Below are 22543 nucleotides of genomic sequence, written 5' to 3'. Positions count from 1 at the left end.
TATGGATGGATGAAAAAACATTTACTTGTTGTCATCCAGTCATTTCAGTCATGATTGACTCTTCATGAACCCATTTGGTGTTTTCTTGGCAAAAATACTGGAGTCATTTTCCATTTCCTTCTCCAACTCATTTTCCAGATGAGGAAACTGAGGCAAACAAAGTTAAATGACTTGCCCAGGGTTGTACACCTTGTAACTGTGAGGTCAGATTTGAACTCAAGAAGGAACTTGACAGGAAAGAACAATACATATAATGGAGAGGTGAAGAGGGAGGGGTATAATGGACTGAGAAGTCATAATGATGGTGAGTGGAACCATAGGGCAATTTATTTACAGGTCCTTTACAGAAATAATAGTGTTTACTTCATTACTAGTATCAGAAAGAGGGATAGACAGGAATAGGACACACATACAGTAACATGGCATGAAATGAAATGGATGGAGATAATTATGGTGGGTTTGGGTCAGAGCTAAATACTGAGGACTCTAACCAGTCAGGAGCATAGAGCTCTAGGACAGAGCCTAAGATCTGGGCAGCAAATGAAGAAGCATTACATAAAGATGACCAGAAAGCATCAGGCAGTGGGCATTATGGTGGATCTGGGTTGGGATTAGAGCCCCAGAGTAGGAGATAGAGAACCAAATGGGCAAGGAGGCATGGCATGGATATGACTAAAGAGCATCTTTATTTCTTCTTTACTCCTATACTATCAATCAGTTGCCATATCATGTCAATTCTACCACTTCACTCAAAACTAGTCCCATCCTCTCCACTCACCTCCAACTCATCCAAGTTCTTGCCTTAACTATTTTAATAGATATTTTTGCTTTCTGAATATTCTACATTTGTCTAAAATGTCCCTTCTTTGATCCACCTTTATGCAATTGGCAAATGAATCTTCCTAAGACACAACCTGCTCTGACAAAACAAAAAGAAAAAAAACACCTCCCAATTGGCTTCCTATCCTAGTACAGTTTTGAATGATGAAAGGCCTGTTAAAAGCCCTGTTAAAATTTGAACAGCACTAAAGACTTTGGAGACATTGCATATATAGTGTAAGGTACAAACTCCCTTACCCAATATTTAAAACTCTCCACTTGATGGCTAGAACCAACTTTTCCAGTCTTTAATCTTACTATTCCCTTTCCCACACTTTACATTCCAACCAAACTGGAGAGTTGCTATTTCCGAGTATCATACTACACTCCTCTCACTCCCGTCCATTCACCCATGTCATCCCCCCATGGAGAAAAATAGTATAAGAGTAGCTAAAATTGACTTATTGGAGAAGTCAAGGGAATAGAAACCATTTGATATAATGGAAAAACTGTTGGACTTCAGAGTCAGAAGTGACCCAGGTTCAAATCTGGTCTCTAGCACTTACTAGTTTTATGAACATGAACAAATTGCCTAACTCATTTGAGCCTTAGTTTGCTCATCTGTAAGATGGGAATCAATACTTGTAACACCTAGCTCATAGGGTTATTATGAAGGTCAAATGTGGAAATATGCTTTGTAAATTTTAAGTGTTGTATAAATATAAGCTATTATTTTGTTCATTAAGAATTGCACTACAGTATCCATCACTATATAGTTTTTCTTTGAAATCTATATCTTCTACTTTGGGTCACATTACCCTTGTTGGATTATAAGTTCATTTAAACTATAGAATGTGTCAGTTTTCATCTTTTTATAAAAACAAAACAAAACAAAACATGTGTTCCACTCACTCTGAAAATCCCAATCTGAAAAGCAGGGGTATGGCTTGAGCCTCCATTGAGTCCCTATGCTATTACCAGACTAGTCAGAAACCATAAATCAGTCAGTTTTTAATTGGAACTGAATAATGAAGTAAAGAAGAAGGTAAATTCAAGCAATGGAATTAATATCAACACACACACACATATACACATAAAGCAAGCTAAATGAGTATGATCTCTCTCCCCCTTTGATTGATATGAAGTATTAGAGAAGGGCTTAGGGTCTGTTCCCAATAAGAATCTTATTCTGAGGTCATGAGAGATTTAGGCTCCAGTACTGTCTACCTCACACTTTAGATAAAAGGCTTCTGCTGCTTGGGTTTTCATGCTACTATCTCCCATCAGCCAACTATGCCTTGCTTTTTCTTGGCTCCTCATTTCCTCAACTGCTTGGGGTGATTCAGGAACTGCCTTGCTGTTACCAATGCCTTCTGGTACTGAAACTATCAGTGAAGTGAAGTTATGTCCCACTAATATTGCTTTCTGTCACAACTATTAGTTCCTTCTTCAGGCACTCTCTTGCACTGAGTCCATCTGGGCCATTTTCAGCTCTGGTCTTAGCCACCTCATGGTACTGTCCAGCTGGTAAGCAAGCTGGTCTTCCCAATGACAGGTCCCCAGACCTTACTCTTGCCTGACTTAGGGCAACTGAAATTCCATTCATCTTTTCCATATCTGAGGATAGAACTTCTAAAAAGACTAGGAACAAACATTCATATTCCTTTCCATTTGCCTTTTCAATTCCCATCATGCCCCACAGAAACTAGTGCTAGACAATTCCTCGAGACTTCAATAAGCTTAGAAAGAGTGAAAGGAAAACAACAAAAATCGATAGCTTCTGATAGCTTTCCTGCCCATGTGATCAAGTCCATGTTTCTTTTATATCCAGAGCACCTAGCATAATGTTTTGTTCATAGTTCATCCATTCACAGTTGAATTGAATTGTGTTAGTCCATTCTCAACAAATGATTCTGCCAAGCACAAATGCCTCAATTTACTTCAGTAAGTTGATCATTGAAATGTCAAAAAAAAAAAAAAAAAGCCTTTCAGCCCTTTCATAACCTTCAGTTAACAGTAGTCAGATGGGCTTTCAAATTCTTTTTTTTAATGATTATGTAAAACATTACCATGTTAATCATTTTGTACAAGAAAACTCGATTAAAAGAAAACAATGAAAGAAAGTTACAAATAGTGTGCTTCAGGCTGTGTTCCATCAATATCAATTCTTTCTTTGGAGGTGGATAGTATGTTTCAATAGTCTTTTGGGATTTTCTTGGATCATTGTATTGTTGAGAATTGTCAAGTCATTCACAGCTCTTCATCAAACAATATTGCTGTCTCTGTGCATAATGTTCTCTTGGTTCTGCTCACTTTACTGTACATCAATTCATATAAGTCTTTCCCGGCCTTTCTTAAATCATCCTGCTTGTCATTTCTTATAGTACAGTAATATTCCATCACCATCATATACCACAGTTTGTTTAGCCATTCTCCAATTGATGGGCATTCCTTTGATTTCCAATTCTTAGCCACCACAAAAAGAGCTGTTATAAATATTTTTGTACAAATAGGTCTTTTTCTCTTTTGGAGGTGTTTTTGGGATACAAACCTAGCCGTGGTGTTGCTGGGTCAAAGGGTATGTATAATTCTATAGCCCTTTGGGAATAGTTTCAAATTGCTCTCCAGATTGGTTGGATCTTTTCACAACTTCACCAACATGTTTTCCAACATCCAATATTTTACATTTTTGTTATATTTGCCACTCTAATAGGTATGAGGTAATACCTCAGAGTTGTTTTAATTTGAATTTCTCTGATCAATGGTGATCTAGAGCATTTTTTCATATGCTTATATGTAACTTTGATTTCTTTGTCTGAAAACTGCCTGTTCATACCCTTTGACCATTTATCAATTAGGGAATGACTTGTATTTTTATAAATTAGGCTTACAAATTCTTATGGTGACTATTAGTCTCCTATTAAATTCAAAATACTTCATAGACTGCTAATTTGTTCTAAAGACTTAGGTTTCATTATTGACTTGCTCTGTGACCAAGATCAAATCAATGACTCTCTTGCTGCCTAATTCCACCATCCATAAATCAAGCAAAGAAATGTTTGTTGTCCCTTTTCCTTTCAAGGGTATTATAATAATGATCTGACTTTAAGCTCTCTCAGAGTTCTCTCCAGAAGAAAGACGCATTGCAAATAAAATCTTCTAATTAAACTACCATTGGAAACTATATAGATAGATAGATATAGATAAAGATATAGATAGATAGATAGATAGATAGATAGATAGATAGATAGATAGATAGATAGATAGATAGATAGATAGATAGAGATAGATAGATAGATAGATAGATAGATAGATAGATAGATAGATAGATAGATAGATAGATCAGTCCAATCCAACTGTCTCTCTTTCTGAGCACCAGAAATACCAAACTGCGGCCTAGACCTTGCCAAATAAAACAGAGCCCCCAGGAAAGTGAACTGTTAAATGAACCCAGCATAGGGCATAACTAGAAAAGACTAAATCCATTGTTGTTGGGTTATTTTGTGTTGAGGGAAGGGGTGTTGTATGAATTTCATTTTATTTTTATTTTCTCTGCCTGAAATTTGAGTCAATAAATTATAAAGGTTTGGCATAATATGTCATTGTTGGAGAAGGAGGATAAAAAATATGAGACATGGAAACCCTTATTTCCAACACAAACACACATACCTAAGTACTCACAGATTAAAGACATCCTTATGATCAAAATGTGATCAAAATTCTTTTAAAAATATTTTATTTCATTAAATAGTTTATAATTACATGTAAAATTTTTAATAATAATTTTTTCAAATATTGAGTTCCAAATTCTTGTCCTCCCTCCTGCTTTACCACCCCCCTTGAGAAGGCAAGCAATGTTATAGTGATTATACATGGTAAAGTTATGCAAAACATATTTCCATATTATGTTGCATAAGCAAAAAGAATAATAAAAATAAAGAATGTTAAAAAGTATGCTTCAATCTGCATTCAGAGCTCATCAATTCTCTCTCTGGAGGTAGATAACATTTTCATCATGGATCCTTTGGAATTGTCATGTTAGCTAGTCTTTTACAATTAGTCATCATTACAACATTGCTCTTACTGTGCACAATGATCCTCATCTTGCTCATTTTGCATAAGTTCATGTAAATCTTCCCATTTTTTCTGAAACTATCCTACTTGTCATTTCTTACAGCACAGTAGCATTCCATCACAATCATATACCACAAATTATTCAGTGATTCCCCAAATTGATGGCCATCCCTTCAATTTCTAATTCTTTGCCACTATAAAAAGAGCAGCTATAAATATTTTTGTACATGTGGGTCCTTTTCCCTTTTTATGATCTCTTTGGGATATAGACCTAGTAATTGTATTGCTGGGTCAAAGGGTATGCACAATTTTATAGCCTTTTGGGCATGGTTCCAAATTGCTCTCCAGAATGGTTAGATCAGTTCACAATCCACCAACAATGTATTAGTGTTCCAATCTTCCCACCTCTTCTCCAATATTTATCATTTGCCCTTTTTGTTATATTAGCCAATTGGATAGGTGTGAGGTGTTGCCTTAGAGAGGTTTTAATTTTCATTTCTCTAATCAACGATTGAAAACATCTTCTATATGGCTATAGATAGCTTTAATTTCTTCATCAGAAAACTGCCTGTTCATATCCTTTGACCATTGCACACTTGGGGAATGATTTGTATTCTTATAAATTAGATTCAGTTTTCTATATATTTTAGAAATGAGGCCTTTATCAGAAACACTGGCTGTAAAAATTGTTTCTTAACTTTCTGCTTTCCTTTTAATCTTAGTTGCATTGGTTTTATTTGTGCAAAACCCTTTTAATTTAATGTAATTAAAAAAGATCCATTTTGCATTTCATAATGTTTTCTATCATATCTTTGGCCATAAATTCTTCCTCTCTCCATAGATCTGACAAGGAAACTATTCCTTCCTTTTCTAATTTGCCTGTGGTATCATCCTTTATGTCTAAATCATGTACCAATTTTGACCTTACTTTGGTATACCGTAGTCTATACCTACATGAGATTCCTATATATGAATATATATATATTAATTACACAATTTTACATTGCTATATTCATTTATAAAACTATGTTTTATGTGCCTAACCTATTTCACTGATACACCACTCTATTTCTTAACCAGTACCAAATAATTTTGATGGTTGCCACTAACAGAGTTTTAGATCTGGTACAGCTAGGCCAACTTCCTTCACATTTTTTTTTCATTAATCCCCTTGATATTCCTGACCATTTGTTCTTCCAGATGAAATTTTTTATTAGTTTTTCTATCTCCTTGAAATAATTTTTGGTAGTTTGATTAATAGTTGAATAAGTAAATTAATTTAGGTACAATTACCATTTTATTATATTAACTCAGCCTACCCATGAGAAATTGATATTTTTCCATTTGTTTAGATCTGATTTTATTTGTGTGAGAAGTGTTTTCTAATTGGGTTCATATAGTTCCTGTGTTTGTCTTCACAGGTAGATTCCCAAATATTTTATATTGTCGACAGTTATTTTAAATGGAATTTCTCTATCTGTTGCTGTTGGGCTTTGTTAGTCATAAAAAGAACTGCTGATGATTTATGTGGGTTTATTTTATAAACTGCAACTTTGCTAAAGTTTTTAATCATTTCAAGTCATTTTAGTTGATTCTTTAGAATTCTCTGAGTATACCATCATCTGCAAAGAGTGATAGTTTTGTTTCCTCCTAAGGCTAACATTTCTAGTACAATGTTGAATAATAGTGGTAATAATTGACATCCTTGTTTCACCCCTGATCCTATTAGGAACATTTCTAACTTATCCCCATTACATATAATGCTTGCTGATGGCTTTAGATAAATGCTGTTTATCATCTTAAGAAAAACTCCATTTATTCCTGTGTTCTCTAGTGTTTTTAATAGGAATAGGTGCTGTTTTTTCTCAAAAGCTTTCTCTGCATCTATTGAGATAATCATATGATTTTGGTTAGTGAGGATTCTTTACAATAATAATATGTGGAAGAAAAACTGGACCATTCGAGACAGTATAATCCTTTATATATAACTGTTTTTATAGATTTCTTTATGTGGTTTAACTTTTTTTTTCAAATTGCTCTCCCTGTGCCTTAGCCTTTCCACTTCCCATACATACTTAGGATCAGATAAGTTCCTTTTTTTCTGCAAACTATTTTTTTTGGTGTTCAGACTATTTATACCGTGGGACAATTGCATTTTGCAGGGGAGGAATAAAAAATTCTTTTTGATGAGCTGCCAATACTACAAAGGTCACTTGTGGACTAGTATTTACGGCCAGATACAGCTATAAAAGCCAATCATCCTGTGGAGAAGAGGAAAATGAATAAACTCTTGAAATAGTTTTGGATATATAGGTGACTTGACTTTATGCCTGTTTTTATGAGAAGGAGGCTAAGTTATAAAAATAAATCAAGTTACAGGAATTTTTCTGATTACTTTTTGATTTATTTTTCTAGATAATCAAATTTGTTTTCCTTTATACAAACATACAAAGATATGAAAATATTCATAAATAGGAAATATTCATTTTCTCCTCACAGCAACCCTGAGAGATAGGTGCTATTATTGTCCCCATTCTACAGATGGGGACACTAAGGCAGATAGCAGTTAGGTGACTTGCTCAGAGTCACACAGTTATGTAGCCAGATTTTTAACTCAAATCTTCCTGACTCCAGGTCCAAGGTTCAACCCACCATACCACCTTAAATGGTTTGTCAGAAAATATGAGTAAACATTTTTAAGATTGTCAATTAAATTCAGAAATAATAAGTCACAAAGCATGTTTGTCACAAGTCCCTCCTATTCTTCCCATTCTGTTTATAATAAATGGGGATTACACGATGACTGGTAGTTTTTCCAAGTAATTGACCAAAAAAGCACTTTCTATTAAGTAATTTTGAAGACCATGAGAGGCTCCACATTCTCTAATGAAAAAAAGATAAACTCTTGATATTGGAATTCGAGGCTCCCCAAAATAAGGCTTCATCCTATCTTCCCATCTTTCTCTCCCCTTCTTAAACTGTTTCACCTCTTTTTGTATCTCCAGCACTTTTCACAGTACCTGGTACATATTAGGTGCTTAATAAATGTTTATTGATTGAATAATTGATATATTCCAGTCCATTTGAACTACTCTCCATTTCCCATTCTCAACCCATTCTCTTCTATCTCCATGCCTTTTCTCATACAATCCCCCATGCCTGGTCTGGGCTTCTATCTTTGTTAAAACAGCCCTCTTCTTTCAATTCAAAGGCTATCTCTTCCACAAATTTTAAGTATATGTTCTCCTAGTAGAGTGTACATTCTTTGAAAGTAGGGTCTGTGAGATATAGATATAGATAGATAGATGATAAACAGAGAGGCAGATAGATAGATACATAGAGACATATATACAATATAGATCTATACATATAGATGTGTATGTACACATTGTATAGTATGTATGTTGTATCTCTAGTGCCTAGCACAGTGCCTACACATAGCAGATGTTTAATAAATATTTGTAAAATTTAATTGAAGCTACTCCTTAAGAATGCTTCTTTCATTCTGAAAGTCTACTAGATTCATAGAACACACACACAAAAAAGAAAAGGAAATCTCCAGGGTCTTTCAAATCAGAGCTCATGTTTATAAAACAATTTAAGATTGTTTACATTTATTTTACAAATGAAGAAACTAAGGTTCAGAGCAGTCAAGTAGTTTACACATTGTTGCTAAGTTGTCAGAGACAGGAGTCAGACCTGAGTCTCCCTGTCTCCTCCCAATTCAACTCTCAATACACCCTACCACACCGCAAATGACTGAATGCAGATGGACTGGGGGAACTTAAGGCAGGCACACCCTCCATCAGGTTATCGTAAAATTCCAAGAGCTTGAATATGGGGGGTAAGAGCTGTTGCCAAGGCTTTCTGATGTTGATGGGGAAAATCACACTTAGCCTCTGACCTTGTCTGTCTCAAACAGACCCTGGCCTTGCTGTGTTCCAGCTACAGCTGCAGGCCTATAATCTCTGCCTTCTGACCTTGTCTGTCTCAGAAAGACTCTGGCCTCGAGGTACCCCAACTGCAACGACAGGCCTCCCTTAACTACTAGGCACTACTATGCATCCTTTGTTCAGTGAATAACTGACTTCATCTTTGTTTGATAAACTTGCCACTATACCACACCCACTCTTTTTGTATATAACCAAGTGGGCTACAAGACTCAGGGCCCATTGTTGAAGGCTTGAAAACCCGCTTTGGGCCTACATGTAATAAACTCTCTTTCTCTCCACCTTGAGTACCTGGCTGAGTATTTTCTGTGTCAATCATGCCATAACAACTTCACCTTTGCAACAAGTATTGAATATGCCCCCTTCTCTTTCTTGCCACTGCCACCAGCCAGAATTTTCACTATATTTACTGAAAGGTCTCTCAGCTTTCTCTTTAACTCTGCATTGTTCTTCAGAAGGCTCCACCAGAAAGAATAACTATCATACAACAATCAAGTCAGAAGGAACTAGTCAGTGTTCTGTGAGCCTTTGGGGAGGAACAGCATTTGCCCCAGCTCTCACCATGCCCAGGAAATACTGTTTGCCTTCCATCATAGAAAAACAGAGTATTTCCCATCAAGGGAATGCTTCTCCTGAAACCATCAAAAGCAAAGTGTCTAAGGAGTTGATCCAAAGGATAGATCCAATAGTGTTTCAAAAATTTATGTCTTTTTCTCTCCGCCACGGGGTGATTGGTTTTTATAGCTGTATCTGATCATAAATCTGACTTTTATATGCTTTTTGGACTTTCCGGCATACCATGGTTCTCCCTTGTGTGAAATTTGCTCTGTGAAAATGGGACAATCAAAATGGTAGCCCAGATGAAACCTACCATTTTAGGGGAGTTTGAGAAGCATGAAATTTGACTTCATGGTGTGCACCTGCAAGTCACGCTGTTTCAAGAAAATATTCAACAAGTTACAGAGAAGATAGGAACAGGGCTATAGAAATAATCACTGGAAGGAAATGTAGAGCCCTTCGAATCACAGAATTTCCTAATTAGATGGCACCGTCAAGTCAAACCCATCCCCAAAGAATTTCCTCTGTCACATATTTCAAAGTGCTCATCTAGTTTCTCCTGGAAAACCTCCAATGAGGGGGGATACATTTCCTCTTGATACTGTCTATTCCACTTTTGTACAGCTCTTCTGGTGAGGAATGTTTCTAGGCATGTCTGTAGATAGCTGGCTAGCTTACTGGGTAGATTGCTGGGACTGGAGTAAAAAAACCTGAGGTCAAATCTGGCCTCATACACTTAACTAGCTCTGTGCCTTGTGTAAATTACTTAACCTCTGTTTGCCTCATTGTATGTTGATCAACTGTGATAGACTTAGCTCTCAGCAATACAATGATCTAAGACAATGCCAAAAGACTTATGATGGAAAATGCTCTCCACATCCAGAAAAAGAACTGTGGAGTCTGAATGCAGATTGAAGCATAATGTTTTCACTTTTGTTGTTTTGCTGTTGTTGTTTCTTCTTTCTTCTGTGTTTTTCCTTTTGTTCTGATACTTCCCTCACAACATGACTAATGTGTAAATACATTTAACATGTTTGTAATGTATAGCCTATATGAGATTGCTTGCTGGCTTTGAGAGGGGGTAGAGAAGGGAGGGAGAGAAAAGAATTTGGAACTAAAATTATTACAAAAATAAATGTTGAAAACTATCTTTACATGTAATTGGAAAAAATAAAAATAAAACACTATCAAACCTCTGTTTACCTTAATTTACTGAAGAAAGAAATGGAAAACCATACCAGTATCTTTTAGGCAGCTAGGTAGCACAATGGATAACATGCTGGGCCCGGATTCAGGAAGACTTATCTTCCTGAGTTCAAATTTGGCCTAATAAAAGGGGGGACAACTAGGTGGCACAGTGGATAAAGTACCGGCCCTGGATTCAGGAGTACCTGAGTTCAAATCCAGACTCAGACACTTGACTAAGCTGTGAGGGTTACCTCATTGCCCTGCCCCCCCAAAAAAAATTGGCCTCAGACCCTGGGCAAGTCACTTAACCCTATTTGCTTCAGTTTCCTCATCTATAAAATAAAGCAGAGAAGGAAATAGCAAATCACTCCAGTATTTTTGCCAAGCAAACTCCAAATGGGATAAGGAAGAATTAGAAACAACGGAAAATGACTAAACAACAATGACATCAGGTAAATCATTTAAACTCTCTGGCCTTTAGTTTTCTCATCTATAAATCAAACTATATGGCTTCTAAGGTCCCTTCCATCTCTAAATCTGTCATCCTTTGGGAAATCCATTGAACTTCCATCAAGCTCAATTTCCTCATCTGTCAAATGGGCATAATACATGCACTCCCATGTTCAAGAGATGCCTTTAAGTACAGTGTTTTGTTATCCTCAAAAAATTCTATATAAACACCTATTTTTATACTCTAGCACTTTGAAGGTAGCTAGGAAGATAGTGCTAGGCCTGTAATCATGAAAACCTGAGTTCAAATACAGCCTCAGAAACTTTACTAGCTCTGTGACCCTGGGCAAGTCACTTAATTAATCACAGTCTACTTCCATTTCCTCATCTGTAAAACCCAGAGTTGTGAAGATCAAACAATATCATAATTATAAAGTGTTTTATAAACTTGACTATTAGCTTGATCATCGATTACATAAGTATTGAAATATTTTACCTCATCCTTGATGAAGTTTAATATTCCATCTCTACATGTCTTCATTTGCAACCCATACCCATTGTAAACATTCTGAACATATATAATCACCTATGCTCTGGATACTTCCTCTTTCCTGAAATGCTACGCGCGCGCGCGCACACACACACACACACGCACACTGGGACTTAAACCACAACTTTACCACATCAGTAAAGATTATTAAAGTGTGACCTGGTGTGGCAGCCACAGCACAAACAGCTTCAAGGATTGTAAAAATCAAACCAGGCAAGCTCCATGGAGCAGACAGACAGCCAGGCTATTTTCGAAGGGCCGCTCTGATCACAGCAAGAAACAGTCTAGAGGGCTTTTGATTTGATATACGATAAGGCAATTTAAGACACTACATTTTTGTGAGTCACTTCTTTATCTTTACCATGTTCCAATTTTAACTTCTGGTTTTAATTTAAAATCATTATAAATTGTTTATAACTTATCAGTAATATGTACATTTAGGGAGAGTCAACCTCCGGTCACAGAAGAGTTCTTTGGTTCTGTTTAGGGGAAAAAATTCTCTCATGCCTACATAAGAGGCCATCAAATATGCCAAAAAACATTTTCCTGAATGATTTTACATTTTTTTTCACTTTGTTTTAAATATTTGCCATGGTCAATCCAAATTTGGACTTACAAACATTTTTTTTTAAATAAAATATGTAATGGTTTTAACATCAACTCTCTAGGTCTGCTCACTGGTCAAGTTACCTGCTTATTGGGACCTGATGTCAATGTAGACCTTGTTCCCACCCCACACTCTTCAGTCAATCCACTTTTTTGGATGAATCTATGAGAAAGAGTGAAATTTTAGAACTGGTCTCAGGGCAGATTGCAGCAATTTTAATACAGTATGTTCTGAAACAAAATCTTTTCTTCATTTCTGGTTAGCCTGAGATGGACAGGATAGTTATACATTGTTCTTACAGAGATTTAAAAAGAGATAAATGTCAAAAACATGATACCATATGGATTCCACTCATGTTGTTGGTTTATAGTGTGTGATAACCAGGTTTATTCATTTTCCAAAGTCCGGATTTAAGCTTAAAATCAAGAAAAACAAGGCATCCCAAATTTTAGATGGAGAGCCACAGAAGGAATTGTAACCCAAGCCATACACAATAGGGAATACCACAACCATGCACAGTGGACAAAATTAATTTCTATAGAAGATAAAAGGCCAAAACAACTCTGGTATAGCATCTGTTTGAAAGACAAAGTTAAAGACAAAGGGAATAAATATGGGGGAGGAAAAGGTTGGCAGAGAGTGAGTGATATGAGGACATGAAAGATGTTTATCATATATTTTTAAATCTGGAACATTTTTAAAGAGCTATGAGAAGAAATAGCTGGGAAATGAACATCTAACTGGCAAGAAGAAAGAAACAAGTGCCTATTGTTAAATCAGCATGGTATAACCAGAAGAACATAAGACTGGGAGCCATTAAACCTGACTTCAATTCAACCTAATCAACAAGTACTAGGTCTGTTTCATTAAGCAATCACTGAAAGTACTTGAGCCTCAGTTTTCTTGTGAGTGAATGGGCATAATAATATCTTCCCTGCCTACCTCCCAATGCCATTATGTACACATGTACAAATGAAGACAAAAGCACTTTCTTCCTCGTGAGGAAGAAAGAAAACAACATTAATTAAGGCCCTACTATGTGCCAAGTACTGTGGTAAGCACTTTATAAATATGGTATGGAGATGTTATTAATATCCTTGTTGAGGAAACTCTAAAAGAGCAGTGGTTAAATGACTTGCCCAAGGTCACACAGTTACTAAGCATCTGACGTTAGATTTTAATCTGGGTGTTCCTGATTCAAGGCCCAGAGCTGTATCCACTGTACAACCTAACAGCCTAGGTGGGGATCATCTGACCCAGTGGAAGCAAAAACATTATGAAACATCATAAAGTACTATTCTGACAACATAGTATTACTGATATGTATTTACATATTATGGAAGAAGTATACTATTGCCCAGATTAGGGGCAATTGAATGCAGTTGAATGAGTGTCTCATTGATTTATTTGGTCAACACATTTATCTTGGACAGGCGTCAAAGTGGTACAATGATTGGGACCTCATTGTGGTGTGGAGATGACCCTGAGTCTTCAAATGCTATGTCAGAGGCTGCAAACCCCGACAAGTCCTACCAAGCTGGAATATCTTCCATTACTCACCCAATGAGGGAGGGGTTATATGTCTATTAACTAAATAGCCAATGCAATCCAGTTAGAAATAAGCAAATGGTAGACTGAATGCAGAACATGAACATGCCCTTGGATGGCCAACCCATTGACTTAGTCCATCAGTACATATATCGTGGACAATCACCATAGATGAAAAATGAGATGTACTACAAGGACAAAGAACTTAAAACAAGTCCTCTAGCATGATGGGTAAAACCTCTGTGGAGGAATGATGGAAAACAATGGATAAATTTTTTTAAAAAATAGAAGGCATGAATGGGCAAATACCCCATCAATGAGCTTACAAAAATCTATGGAAGCATAGAACAACATTAATGTTTGTAACTGTTTATCAGTTTTTCTTGTGTGACCTGGAGTAAGTCATTTAACCCCTAAGTGCCACCAGTCACACTATACCTTGCAGAGCAGTATCAATTTGCAATGGTAGAATGTCCTCCAGAGTTCCCTATATAAATGGAGCCCAGGTCCAGTCTCATTCCATGTCTCTAGCATTTCTGGTTATTGGAACAATAAATTTCCAATGGAAATATTTCTTCCAGGACAATTTCAATCAACATCACCAATTTGTTCAGTAGCTGCTGATCCTCCTCTTTAGGCATGGAAATGCAGTTCACCTCCTCTACTACAAGTTTGCATAATGGACATAGACTTTTTAGCCATGTATCTTCATTATAAAAAAAAATTAATGGTGTTCTAGCCAACAACGACAATGGTGTATCTTGTTAAGTCATGGAGATACTCGTGTCACACTATGGTATGGATCATAGATGCACTGAAATAATTTTTTAAAAAAACACCTTTGGGAAGCCCAGTCCCCTCAGGAGCCATAAATCATCAAAGAGAACTTTTTTTTAAAAGTGGTAGTTGCCACTCTGACTCTTCTTGACCTTATTTGAAATTTTCTTGGCCAGGATATTGAAATGGTTTGCCATTTCTTTTTCCAGCTCATATTATAAGTGAGGAAACTGAGGTAAACTGAGTTAAGTGACTTCCTCAGAGTGGAACAGCTATTAAGTATCTGAGGACAGATTTGAACTCAGGAAGATAAGTCTTTCTGAATCCAGGCCCAGCACTCTATCCACTGTGCCACCTAGCTGGCTACATTTCTACAAAGAGAGGCAACTCAATTCAATTCGGGGGGGGGGGGGAGACAGACAGAGACAGACAGAGAGACAGAGACAGAGAGAGCCTCAAGAACCAAGAATACCTGGGTTAAAATGCTTCCTGTGACACATACTGTGACAAGTGCTGAGGGATACAAATAAAAAGAAAGACAGTCCCTGCCCTCAGGAAGATTACATTCTAATGAGGAAACATAAGACATTCAAAAAAAAGCTGAAAAGTGGAAAAGGAGGATGAAGGTCCCAGGCTTGGGCAAGGGGGAGTTAATTAGGTTAGGATTTAGTTAGTTAGAGTGGGGAAGTAGTTAGGATGACAGATAAATCAAAAGAGGTCCAGATGAGGTGCAGCTGTTGGGAAATGGGGAGAATATTGTTCTCAATCTCCTTCTTAAATAGAACTTTCGGAGTTCATGGCTCTGCCCTCCAGTCAGAGTCCAATCAGAAGGGCCAAAAGTAATGTTAATGATGAGATAAAGTTATCAAGTTTGATTCAATCTTTCAGGATAATGAGATTTCCCAATTACAAGGTTCCTAGGGCATGAAGGCATGCCCTAGAAGTCTGGAACATCATAGGTATTTTTGTGGGTGGGTGGGTAGACGAAATAAAAGTTTCTTAATTTGAGATTTTTGCAGAGTTTCCTGGATGTGAACAACAGACAAAGAAAGAAACTGATTATGGGTCCATCCCTGAGGATCAAACCCAAAACTCCAGAATCCTTGGGGAGGGAGAAGGTGGGGATGGTGTCCTAGGCCATGAATGACACCTAAATATTTTAGGAAACCAAAATGTATGCTTGCAACTATTTCACACAACCAATTCTTTTCATTAATGAACATCTTAGAAGCAACATTTGGTTGAATAGAATTTCAGATTTAAGGTCTTATTTTAATGTGGGACTTTATTTCTTCATTGATTTGGATGGAAATGAAATAAGAGGCAGTGTAGTATAATATAGTATAGTATAGTATGGTATATGGTATGGTATGGTATGGTAAAGTATAGTGTATTGTAGTTCAGTACAGTGCAGTATAGTATATAGAATAGAAATACTTAGACTTGGCATTGGGCAAGACCCAAGATCAAATCCTGCCTTTGACCTTTAAAAGTTGTATGGCCACTGGCAAAATACTTAAGCTTTCTATGTGAACCTCAGTTTCCTCATCAGTAAAATGAAGATAAAAATGCCAACAACATCTACCTCATACAATTGTTGTAAGAATAAAATGAGATAATATATGGAAAATGCTTCGTAAATCTTAAAGTACTATATAAAAGTCATTCTATGCTATTTCTTTGCCCTAGCTAAAACAAGGAATAAGTCCAAAAATAGCAAAATTATATTCCCATAACTTTTAGATGACAAGAAAGATGAAGACATTACTCTGATAGTTCTTTGGTCCACTGAGCATTACTAAATGCTAGATAAATGAAGATTTTATTTTCTTTTAGTTTGTCTCCCAGTCACTGATAAAGAGCACCACCTTTCCTTCCTCAACATATTCTTAAAATCACATCCAATATTCCAAACTTTCACTTAAGGAGCTGAATGATGATAAATATTTTTCTCTGCCTTTTCTCCTTGCACAGCCCCCTAACACAAACTTCTCACACATGCAAAAATATCATTAGCACCATAAAGTTCATAAATGGACCAAAAGTACATTCACTTGTCATGTAGCAAGAAGGGAAATCATACTTTGTATGCTCCTTGGCAAATGGATGGCAGTCATCCAAGAGTTACTATAATCCAAATGCAATTTAACTAAGAAATGGTAACTTTTACACAAATATTGAAATGGTCCAAACATCCCTGAAGATTGATCATTTTTCCAATGGCTTTTCATGTCTGTGATTTTCCCATGTGATGCTATATCTCCAAGAGCCAAAATAGAAATTATTAAAATATCCTGAGAAAAACTTGCATATACAATGTTTCCAGCCTCATTGGCAGGAAGATATGGAGAAATCTCACTGGGAAAAAAATTATTCTTATGAGACTTCCTATCCCATTTTGTAGTCCCTAGGGAAAATGGAGAAACATTCAAGTTAGAAATTTCAAGCCTTTTGATATCCATCCATCACTACAATCCTATGTCAATTGTCATTTCTGTACCTTTTCTTACTTGTTCCTTTAGGAAACACAATAGAAATTACACACTGCACAGGCATGAGAACCTTTAGCAAAACCACAGAATGGGAAAAACAGTACATCATATATCCAAGCCAGTTATAGCTATTCATTCTTGAAGAGTTTTGACAATCAAACTTAACTAGTTTTAGAATATAAAAAAGAGAAAGATCCTTGCTTGCCTTTATTAATGGCAAGAGCTGACCACTGTCTCTGGAAACTTCATACTTAGCTTCTGCCTACACACCCCTGGAGTCAAAATTAAGATAGGACAGTGGGTTCACAGATTGAGAGAAACCCTGAAATTGAATCCTTGTCAGTTTCACCATAGAGGAGAGACTTAGAAAATAGGTGACAAGCTGTTTTTTGTGACCCTTGCTGAATATTGTCAGCAAAGATGGAAAAGTCCCCATTCACAGAATCAGGGATATGTATGTAACAAAAGCGTGAAGAAATTGTCCTGCCAACTACAGGTGTCAGGGACCTTTAATTAGGATACCAGAAACAAAGAAACATGAACATACAGACACAATTCAGAGACAGCCATTATCTATCCTCATGAAATACAAGCCCTTTTTGTTGAAACAGGATGCAAATTTAAGTAATTCTGAGTCTCCACCTTATACCCATCAGATGAAGGAAGGAAAGAAGAGAGGGAGGAGAAGAGAAGAGGAGGGGGAAGACAGGGAAATAAAAAGCAAAAAAAAAAGAGAAAGGAAGGAGGGGAGGGAGGGAGGAAGGAAGGAAGAAATTAAAGAGAAAGAAAGGGAGGAAGAGAGGGAAGAAAGGGGGAAGAAGAGAAGGAAAGAAAGAGAGAAAGGAAGAAAGAAAAAAAGAAAGAAGAGGGGAGGAGGGTGATGAAGGAAGGGAAAAGAAAGAGAAAGATAAAGAAAGCAAGAAAAGATCAAAGAAAAAGGGAAAGGTTCTATATATAGTCAGTAGGCTAGCATTTATTAATCACCTACTATATGTAAGGCTCTGTACTCAGAGCTGAGGATACAGTGAAAGGTCAAAATCAGTCCCTGCTCTCAAGGAGTCACAGTCCAACGGAGAGGCAACAAGCAAACAACTAGGTACAAATGAGATATACAAAATAAATATAGCGTAGTCACAGAGAGAAAGTACTAAGATTGAGGAAGACAAGAAAAATCTTCTCAAAGAAGGTGGGGCTTTAGCTAAGGCTTGAAGCAAGCCAGGAGGCAGAGATGAGACAAGAATGTTCCAGTTATAAGGGATAACCAGTGAAAATCTGGGAGCTGCATGGTAGTGTCATATGTAAGGAATAGCAAGGAGGCCAGTGTGGCTGGAGACACGTAAGATGACACATAAAAAGAATGGAAAACTAGGAAGGAGTCAGGTTATGAAGGGCTTTAAAAGCCAAATAGAGTATTTTGTATTTTATCCTGGAGACAATAAAGAGCCACTGAAGTTTATTAAATAGGGAGGTGACATGTGCTTTAGCCAGATGTGTGCTTTAAGAAGATCAATTTGACAGCTAAGTAGAGGATGGGCTGGAATGGGGAGAGACTTGAGACAGGGAGATTAGTCAGCAAGCTATTATAATGGTCCAAGGATGAGGTGATAAGGGTCTGCACCAAGATGGTGGCAGTATGAGAGCAGAGAAGAGGGTGTTTAAGAGAGATATTATGAAAGTAGAAGTAACAAGACTGGACAACTGATTGACTATGGGGGGAGGGGCAGAAGAGAATGAGGAGTCAAGGACCATAGGAAAATTAGGGAGTGGAAGGGAAAGTGAGGTTAGATTGGAAAGATATTGAGTTCAGTTTTGAACATTTTGAGTTGTCTATGGAACATCCAGTCAAGTTGTCCAATAAGCAGTTGGCTATGTGAGTCTGGAGGCCAGCAAACAGATTAATAAGTAGATTTGAGCATCTTTGATTTGATGATAATTGAATCCATAGCAGCTGATGAGATCACCAAATGAAATATTTTAGAGGGAGAAAAGAGTCTATGACAGAGCCTTAGGAGACAACTAATAGCCTAAACAGCTACAAAGGTAGAAGCTAGAAGCTAGAGGTCAAGGGACTGGCCAAACAAGCAGCTGCCAAAAGAGGCAGCAACAGAACATTTAAATAAACAACCTTTGTTCCTGTCCTGCAGAAAAAGGCCATGCTTCAGTTCCTGATCTCCAGTCTCTAGTGGGGGGGGGGGGCAGCTGGGTGGCACAGTGGATAAAGCACCAGCCCTGGATTCAGGAGGACCTGAGCTCAAATCCGGCCTCAGATGCCTGACACTTACTAGCTGTGTGACCCTGGGCAAGTCACTTGACCCTTATTGCCCAGCAAAAAATAATAACAAAAATTTAAATTAAAAATAAAAATAAAATCTAATGTGTGGTTGTTTTGTTTCTCCCCCCAGTGTGGGGGGAGAACTAGTTAAGGTTTAGTTATAAGCTAGAAACATCAGCACCAGTTTTTGGCATTAAGCATTTATTAAAATATATTATAGGGGCAGCTAGGTGGTGGAGTAGATAGAGCACCGACCCTGGAGTCAGGAGTACCTGAGTTCAAATCCAGCCTCAGACACTTAACACTTACTAGCTGTGTGACCCTGGGTGTCACTTAACCCCAATTGCCTCACTAAAATAAAAAACAAACAAACAAAATATATTATAGGTTAGTAAAGATAGAACACATAGAGTTCAGAAAAAGAAGCCTATCCTCCCTAGTGTTCAGACTGGACTCCTTTTCAGCCACCAATCCAGAGCTAGGGATCCAGCCTCCCTATTTCCTGTCTCCCTCCCTGGAAAGGGCCATACTTCTAGCTGATTGGTTGAGGGTGGTCTCATGTTGATATTGTAGTCCACAGCCTCTGAGAACAACACCCCACTCTGGGCCAGCCAGGTGTGGTCTCGATTTAATCAACCTTAAATAGGTTCTCAGTCAGTCTCTTAGTTGCACCCAATTCAATCAATTCCAAATCAATCTTCAGGTGGGGCCCTCAGGCATCTGCCAAATCCCATTATTTTCTCACAATACAAAGGGGAGGATGAGAGGCTAAAGAAGAAGGAAGCCACTATCTCTGAATCAGTGATTCCAATGATGAAGATGGCATCTAATTTCCCCCTTTTCAACACATCCTCCTTGAAGAGCTCTAGTGAGAAGAACACAACAAAAATACTCCTTTATATATGGGCTATCCCCAAAGTCTTGGTACAGCTTTAATCTTTTTCAGCTGGCAACTGAACTAAGACTTTGGACATACCTGGCATAAGTTCTCACACTACTTCTTAAACTTTGGGTCTCAACCCTATATGGGGTCCTGTAACTGAACGTGGGGCTTTAAAAAAATAGCAACAGTAAAATGTTGTGTATACCTATTTTATATACCTATATACCCAGAATGGCATAAAAATTTCTTGGGCTAAAGGGGGTTGCGAGTGGAAAAAGTCTAAGAAGCTCTGATCTAGAAAACTTTTTTTTTAATATTATTGGTTGTTTTGCTTTAAGTAACTTCAAAAGAATATGATGGTTGCTATGAGATATTATCCTTCCAGTCCATGCCCTGGGGATACTTATAATTGAAACTGGCTTAGAACAGGTTTCTGTCTGGTTGAAGGACCAATCCAAAAGAAACCTTCATTTTTACACTTTTTTTCCTAGATCTCTTTTGTTCTTACATCACCTTCATTTTTTAATGTATACACCTAATCCCGACCCTCACCTTTGTATCCTTTGATACCAAGAATAACAAAAGGGAAGGGAAGATAAATCAGTTAAGCAAAATTAATCAAACCATCAACTATATCTGAGGGAGAAGGACATGTTCAACATCCATAATCTCCCACCTCTGCACAGAATCATAAATTTAAAGCTGGAGACTATTTTAAAGGTTATTAAGTCTTTATTTTACAGATGAGGAAATTGAGACAAAGAGAACTTAAGTGATTTGCACCATGTCAGGTCACACAACTACTAAGTATCTGGGATCAAATTTTAACCTAGATCTCCTTGACACCAAGCAGTGCCCTACATCATGGCTGCCTCTCATAGAAGAGAGGTCTATTTTCTAATCTCTTCTTTAGGGCCAAGCTTAGTTGTTCTTCAGTCGTGTCTGACTCCTCTTGACCCCATTTGGGGGTTTTTTGGCAATGACACTGGAGAGGTTTGCCACTTCCTTCTCCAGCTCATTTGACTGATAAAGAAACTGAGGCCAAATTTAGACCTATCTTTTCATTAATACTACTGACACTAGTATGCAGTATTACAAAGAAGCTGAAACACTTAATAAATTTCCCATTCAGTGACAAATGAATAAGGAGAAATATTGTTCATATTTCTTATTCTCAAAACAATGGAATAGCATGTGGGCATGCCTATTTCATGGCCCAAGCCAACCCCATTTAAAACACATGTACTCATCATATCCTCCTTTCATATTAACAGGAAGAGAAGCTCAAGAGCTCTGATCCCTGCAATATTATTATGATCAGAGAAGAAAGGCTAGGGAAATGGTACATCCCTCTGCAGCTGTCAGGCCACATATTTCATCCTCCACTTCTTGGCAGCCTGTCCAGGTCACCACTCACAGATAATGAGCCATGAAACCAGTGGATTAATGATGAGAAGACAATGCTTCTTTCCTAATAAAAATTGTTGTAAAATGGTTCCAGGTAAAATTATTTTGGTACTGCTTGAATGAGGGCAAGCTCAGCTCCATCATGAAGCACCTAGAGGGTCCATGTTGATAGGCCTTTATAAAAGTGACATCTTTTTTTAAAACCCACTCAAGTGTTAACAATAAATGTTGCAATCCGTGGAGGTATCTTTGTCTCTTTCCTTTCCTCACTCTGCACTTCCAACCAGTCACCAGATCCTATCTGTGCTAACCCCACATTTTCCTACTTTCATTGCCACCATCTTAGTTCAGGCTCTCATCACCTCTCTCCTAGACTATTCCAATAGTCTCCTAATTAATCTTCAGTTTATTGCCTTGCCAATCTGTTGTTCACAAGGTTAGGGACAGGGACTAGATCTGGGATTTCATTGATATAGGGAACTCCTTATGCCTGGCATATAGTAGGTGCTTGTTGTTGTTCAGTTGTTTCAATTGTGTCTGACTCTCCATGACCCAACTTGGGGTTTTCTAGGCAGAGATACTTGAATGGTTTGCTATTTCCTTCTCCAATTCATTTTACAGATGAGGAACCTGAAGCAAACAGTGCTAAGTGACTTGCCCAGGGTCACACAGCTAGTAAGCGTCTGAGGTCAAATTGGAACTCAGGAAGATGAGTCTTGGCACTCTATGTACTATGGTGCCACCTAGCTGCCCCATGGTAGGTGTTTAATAAATGTTGATTGATGGAAAGATAACTGGTTTCTGTTTTGAGTAATCCTTCCCAACTTCAGGCAGCTTAGCTATTTACAGGTTTCCTCTCCTGTTAGAGGTCCATTAATTTGGATGCTAGCAGCATAGATTTAGAGCTAAAAGAGACCTGAGAAGTCATTAAGTCTAGCCCCAGTATTTTAAAGATGAGGAAACTGAGG

Source organism: Dromiciops gliroides, chromosome 6 (assembly GCF_019393635.1).
Source record: "Dromiciops gliroides isolate mDroGli1 chromosome 6, mDroGli1.pri, whole genome shotgun sequence".
In the NCBI taxonomy this organism is placed as follows: domain Eukaryota; kingdom Metazoa; phylum Chordata; class Mammalia; order Microbiotheria; family Microbiotheriidae; genus Dromiciops; species Dromiciops gliroides.
Note: the sequence above shows the minus strand (reverse complement) of the source record.